Below are 6944 nucleotides of genomic sequence, written 5' to 3'. Positions count from 1 at the left end.
TCAGCCCAAACAACAACTGCTGCACAATCTACAACAGCAGCCCCAACAACCGCTGGACCAACTACAACTTCAGCCCAAACAACAACTGCTGCAGCAACTACAACAGCAGCCCCAACAACCATTGCACCAACTACAACAGCAGCCCCAACAACAACTGCTACACCAACTACAACTTTAGCCCAAACAACTTCTTCACAAACTACAACAACTGCAGCCCCAACAACCGCTGGACCAACTACAACTGCAGCCCAAACAACAACTGCTGCAGCAACTACAACAGCAGCCCCATCAACCGTTGCACTAACTACAACAGCAGCCCCAACGACCATTGCACCAACTACAACAGCAGCCCCAACAACCATTGCACCAACTACAACAGCAGCCCCAACAACAACTGCTCCACCAACTACAACAGCAGCCCCAACAACCATTGCACCAACTACAACAACAGCCCCAACAACAACTGCTACACCAACAACAACTTCAGCCCAAACAACAACTGCTGCAGCAACTACAACAGCAGCCCCATCAACCGTTGCACCAACTACAACAGCAGCCCCAACGACCATTGCACCAACTACAACAGCAGCCCCAACAACAACTGCTCCACCAACTACAACAGCAGCCCCAAAAACCATTGCACCAATTACAACAGCAGCCCCAACAACAACTGCTGCAGCAACTACAACAGCAGCCTCAACAACCGTTTCACCAACTACAACAGCAGCCCCAACAACCATTGCACCAACTACAACAGCAGCCCCAACAACCATCGCACCAACTACAACAGCAGCTCCAACAACAACTGCAGCCCAACCAACAACTGCTGCACCAACTACAACAGCAGCCCTAACAACAGTTGCACCAATTACAACTGCTGCACTAACTATAACTACAACTGCTGCACCAACTACAACAGCAGCCCCAACAACAACAGCAGCCCCAACAACAATTGCTCCACCAACTACAACAGCAGCCCCAACAACCATTGCACCAACTACAACAGCAGCTCCAACAACAACTGCAGCCCAACCAACAACTGCTGCACCAACTACAACAGCAGCCCTAACAACAGTTGCACCAATTACAACTGCAGCCCAAACAACTGCTGCACCTATTACAACAGCAGCCCCAACAACAACAACTACTCCACCAACTACAACAGCAGCCCAAACAACAACTACTGCAACAACTACAACAGCAGCACTCACAACAGCTGCACCATCAACAGCTGCCCCGATACCAGCACCCGCACCAGTGGTTTTCCTCTCAGCAAACTTGCAGATACCATTCGTAGTAAATCTTAATGATAGAAACAGCCGGGAATTTAAGAATCTCGAATTCACAGTTGTGACTTTGGTTAGTACTCACTCACATCATATATTTGTTTTGATTGCAGTTTTCCATGAACTTTGCAACATGACTGTATTCCTAATTTGTTCTTTTTTTTTCTCCATTTTTCCTACAGTTTAACATAATCTACAGTTCCAGATTTGGCTTCATTTTTGTCCGCACTTTTGTGATCCTTTTCAGGTATCATTTAAAATGTTTAAAGTCACAATATTTTGGATTATCTATGGCACAAAAATCTAAATATAAAACGTATTCTGCGGTTGTCTATGGTGACATTATTTAATTAACATGTTCTTTCACATTGCAGACCAGGTCGAGCGGTGACACGAATGTCGAACACCGAAGTAGAGGTCGGCATTGAGTTCAATCGAACTGCTTCGGCTGCTGAAATTCCACAGGCTAATGATGTTGCACAGACCTTAGTAGACGCTGTGAATAACAACAACGGCACCTTCAACCTCTCTATTGATGCCACTTCTGTCGCTGTAATTCGTAAGTATATAAGCCTGCATTTAACTGTAATGGTTTTGAACACAAAGAAATACACCTCAAGTAATCTGCCAGAGTCTGTGAGTTTGTTTGTGTGCTTTGCTGATCCTTCTTTGGCAAATCGCTTGTTTGACAAAGAACACTGAAGACTACTTAAACCATAATTTACCAAAGTGATACCGATGTTGTAACATTTGTGTTTGATCAAGAGAAAGCCCTCTAAATACCGTTTTTCATTTACTCCATCTTTATTTGTTTATTTACAGGAATAAATATGACATCAAATTCGACCACTGCACCCCCCACTTTAATTTCTACAGCTAATGCAAGTATGAGTACTACAACCACAACTCCAACCATCACAATTGCAGTGGTACCTCCAACAGCTGCATCTACAACAGCAGCACCTACAACAGCTCCACCCACAACAGCTACATCTACAACAGCAGCACCTACAACAGCTCCACCCACAACAGCTACATCTACAACAGCAGCACCTACAACATCTGAGGCGGTCACAATAAGGCAATTGAGGTTCAGATCTGCTGGAGAGACATTTACCATCGACTTGCTGAATCCAGCATCTGCACCGTTTCAAAGAAGAGCCTCATTGATAACATCAACAGTAAGTAATGGATGATTTAAAAAAGTCTTTGTCTGTCTTAAGATATTTGTATCTGCAATATCTGTAATATCATCAAAAGGAAAATGCACATGGTGTTAATAAACACAAACAAATTAAATACAAGTACTTTTATCTGAAAGATTTGCTTGTATTTCAACAGCTCGTGCCGTTCTACCAAAGAGCATTTCCTACGTTCCGCTTCTTAACAGTGAATTCATTCAGGTAATTTCTTTTTGTCATAATTGTATCATGACAAAAGAAGAGCACTGATCATGAATGTATACAAATATTACATTTTGTTTTTCCATTTGCAGTAATGGATCAATCATCAACAACATGGCCATTGGATTTGCATCAACTTCTGTTCCTAATGGCAATCAGATTGGAAACGTTTTGATCGAAGCAGCTCCAACCGTCACAGCCTTCAATATTGATACCAACTCCATTGTTGTGGATGGCTTACGTAAGACATTTTAAACAATATCTCACAAATATTTTTTACATTTTATGTTTTTTATTTGTTAAAGTAATATCTTGTTTTCTTTTCTAAACGATTGCAGAGGTCTCAAATGGAGTAAGCCACAAAATCAGTCTCATCACTGCATCCTTTCTTGCTCTGACGTCATGGCTGCTGACGAGTCAGCAATAGCATCATCGCTGACTACTGTTAGAATAGGCCTGGTTGTATGACCGCCATCACTGGCACGACAAATGACTTCTTGATTCTTGTTCAAGGAACCTTGTATATCTTTTGATAAACATACTATCAAATGTGATTTTGCATTGGCCACACATAATACCACATTAATGCAGCTTAAAGTAAACATCTGCATCAACAATTGTTTAGGTGAAGGGAAGGGCTTTTACAAAAAACACGTCTTTGAATTGGTACTTATGAAGAGAAGAACCTAAAGTTACCAAATTGATATGATCTAAACCCGAATCTAAAGCTCTGGGTTGGGAAATGCTATTTATATCAATTACATTTAATTCATTATTTTATTTTTTTAAATGTGTTTAAAGACGCTTCTTTTGTTATGTGTGGTCAGGGCTTTGTGTATTCTCTCGCTACTCTCCCACAAGTTAGATTGATTTTGATTATTGGCAATATAATTTCAAATAGTGTTAGTGGCCTAAAGGTGTTTAAATGTATAATTAATTCCTGTATTCTTTTTTTCTCATTTTTTGTCAGAACCTTGGCAATTATCATAATACAAAATCTCAAATAATTAAAATCGTCTCTCGTAATGATTTTCCATTTCTGTCGTCAAAAGCATTTCATTTTTGTGTGTGTATAAGGACTGACATCAAACATCTTATATACATATCAGACCTTAAGACCTGGGCCCTGTTCCTCGTACGTGATTAACTGAGTTAGCCGGATAATTATCAGGATGAGATGACGTAGATCAGGGTTTTCGGTTCCCCGAAGCAGGTTTAGCTAAATCACCATAGCAACACATCAAAAAACTTGAACCTGCTTTGGCGCAGGCTCATTTGAGTCATCTGGTTTAGTTCGCCACTCCCCTGCAAAAAAAGGCAGCTCTCTTCCTTATTTTATGTATTGATGGAGCGATATCAGTTAGATTAAGTTTTATAGGGAGACAGTTCTCAGAGATCACATTGACCCGTTTTGACATCACAATGACGTCCTGTACGCATGAGATGCAGAGAACATCTGGTAAGTTCTGTTGGTTTATTTGTCCCTTAATAAACTTCTGTATTCCTAAATAGGTGATTGCACCATTGCAAAAAGGTACAGCTAGTGATGAATTATTATTCCAGTTAATTAGCTTAGACTGAGATATTAGATAATGATTCAATAACTTTGATAGTTTCCTGTAGAGACGAATAAGGATTTTGGAAGACAAGCACTACATTCTTATATTCCTTTTAAATAGGTGTTCTCATAGATGCCTGCAGCTAATGGTTAAAAAAAGAATGGTGAAAAGTTAGGGAGAGTGGGGATCCTTGCCTAATCCCCCTGTGTAGTGTGAAGTATTGTGAAGTTTGTCCTTTGGTGATGACAGTGGCTGTAGGTGCAGAGTACAGATTCCCAAAAGCCAAATTTTTTGCAATGTGCTTATGAGAAATGTTCAGTTTTCTTTTTCAAAGGCCTTTTCTGCATCTAAGGAGGCAATGATGGTTCTGGCTTGTTCGAATGCTGAATTATTTATAAAGGTTAAACAGTCTGTGTGTATTAGTGGATGAGTGTCGATAAAGCCGGTTTGATATGGATGAATTACGGATGGAGTGACCTTTTCCAATCTGTGAGCTAGGGCCTTTTTTTGGTTTTAATCTACATTGAGAAGCGAAATAGGGCAGTAACTAGATGAAAGAGTTGGATCTTTGTTCGGTTTTAGTGGTATTTGAGTGGTATATAAACTGGATACATTTTGGTTGGAAATGTATTTTAAATCAGGTATCATTTAGTTAAAAGTGGAGCTAAAATAAACCAAATGTGTTTATAGAACTCAGCAGGGAAGCCAAGATGATTGACAGGATGAACCGAGAGACCTTCACTGACCTCCTCAACTCAGTAAATGCGACAACAATTACTAACAGATTATAACAGATTGACATAATACTAGCTAATACTGTAGTGTGGTGGCGTGGTGTGGTTAGCTCATCTGGAGAGGGGAACAGGGGGGGGGAGTGGTGCAGGGAACGGTGCAACGGTAAGTAGTTAATGAGCACAGCTGATCACAAGCCGGACTGATTGTCTCCCCTTCGTAAGCAGTGAGCAGCACTGACAGAGGAGATCGACCAGAAGCTCAGGAGCACGGCCGTAAGCGAGGAGGCGGCAATCTGGAGAGTCGACAGACCTGTGCTCGCAAAATAATAAACAAACTGGCAAAGCAGAAGCACTGTGTGTCCGTGTCTTTGTCCAAGAACCCGTTAAGGTAGCTAAGGTATTTCTTACAGGAAACATTATCAAATGTTTATCAGGACAACAGGCTGAAAGAGGGGAATTGGAGCCAAGGAGGTCAGTTCTAAAAGTGACTCATTAATAGACCATTTTTAAAATTTCATTTGTCATGTTTTGAATAGGGTTTGACCTCTTCTATATGGAGATTGTATGTTCTCCCCTTCAATATATTGTAGCATCACGGGGGGTTCCTATGGACAGCTAGATGGGGTTAGTGCAAAAAAGAAACAGGTAACTGAAATCAGGTCTTGTGGCCTTTGTACAAAACAAAAAGTGTCCCCTTTACTGGTTGATCCTGTAAAGGGGACACTTCCCTCTGTACCGGGCTTTGGGTGGCTTCCTTCTCCAAGGCTCATGGGGTGCTCCGTTCTCTCCATCCGTTCTTTGCCAGCCTGGTGCTTTGGCTTTTAAGCCCTGCCGGAATCACTTACCACCCACAGCTGGGTGTTCTGTGAGGCATTATGGGGGCTGTAGTTATAAATATAATATAATATATATATATATATATATATATATATATAATATAATATATATATATAATATACAGTATATATATATATATAAGGCTGGGCACCGGGACCGACTGACGGGGTAGTTTGGTAGCTCACAGGCCGAAAAAGTGTGGGCGCCTCTTCATCACAGCGTCACTCCAGGCAGTAGCCCCCGATTGAAAAAGCCTCACACATTGAACGTGAGACACACACATTTCAACCAGTTCACACGTCACACATTGAGAAGGAAACGCCAACCAAGTTGTCCTGCTAATGCTGTATCGTGTTTTCCCCCATTGGCCACCGTACGCTTGTTACTGAGCAACATAGATGCAACATAGAACACTTGTGACAGGTGGAGGCTTTTGGTAAAGCGCGAGGTATGTGTCGGCAGTTAGCAGGTATAAGACACAAAAGAGATCAAACGTGATGAAACCAAAAAATGAAGAGGAGAGACTGGAAAAGTGGAGGTCCATGATCCAGGCAAGATAATCTGTGGCTGATTGTAGGATGTACGGAAGTCAAAGTTGAAGAAGGTCTCTTTTGTAGTTGGGACAAGCAATAAATAAAAAAATAAAGGACCAGGAGCAATGAGCTACTCTTTTGGGCTTTGTTTTAATCTGTTGCAAAGGTTTTCATACAAAAGGAGCTTCACACACATAGAGCTGAAGATTTGGTGACTGTACATATACATTTTATGTAGTCTTGATTTGGGTGTTTACAATGGTTAAGTCTAACTTGAGGGTGAGTAGAAAGAGAAGACATTAAGTCCTTGCGACACATAACAAAAGAAGTGGCTTTAAACACATTTTTGAAAAATCAAATGATTAGCATTTCCTAAAACAAAGCTCTAGATTAGGTTTTAAAAAGGATATATTTTGAAATAATGCATGAAAGTCAAGTTTCTAAAAATGTAAAAGATTAAACTAATGTGGTAACTTTAGCTCCTTCATTCGTAAGAGAATTTTAAAAGCCCTTACTGAACATGAATCATTTTTGATGAAGATGTTTACTTTAAACTGCATTAATACCAACGTGTCTCTTAAGCTATCGGATC

This window comes from Pungitius pungitius, chromosome 1, assembly GCF_949316345.1.
Source record: "Pungitius pungitius chromosome 1, fPunPun2.1, whole genome shotgun sequence".
Taxonomy (NCBI): domain Eukaryota; kingdom Metazoa; phylum Chordata; class Actinopteri; order Perciformes; family Gasterosteidae; genus Pungitius; species Pungitius pungitius.
Note: the sequence above shows the minus strand (reverse complement) of the source record.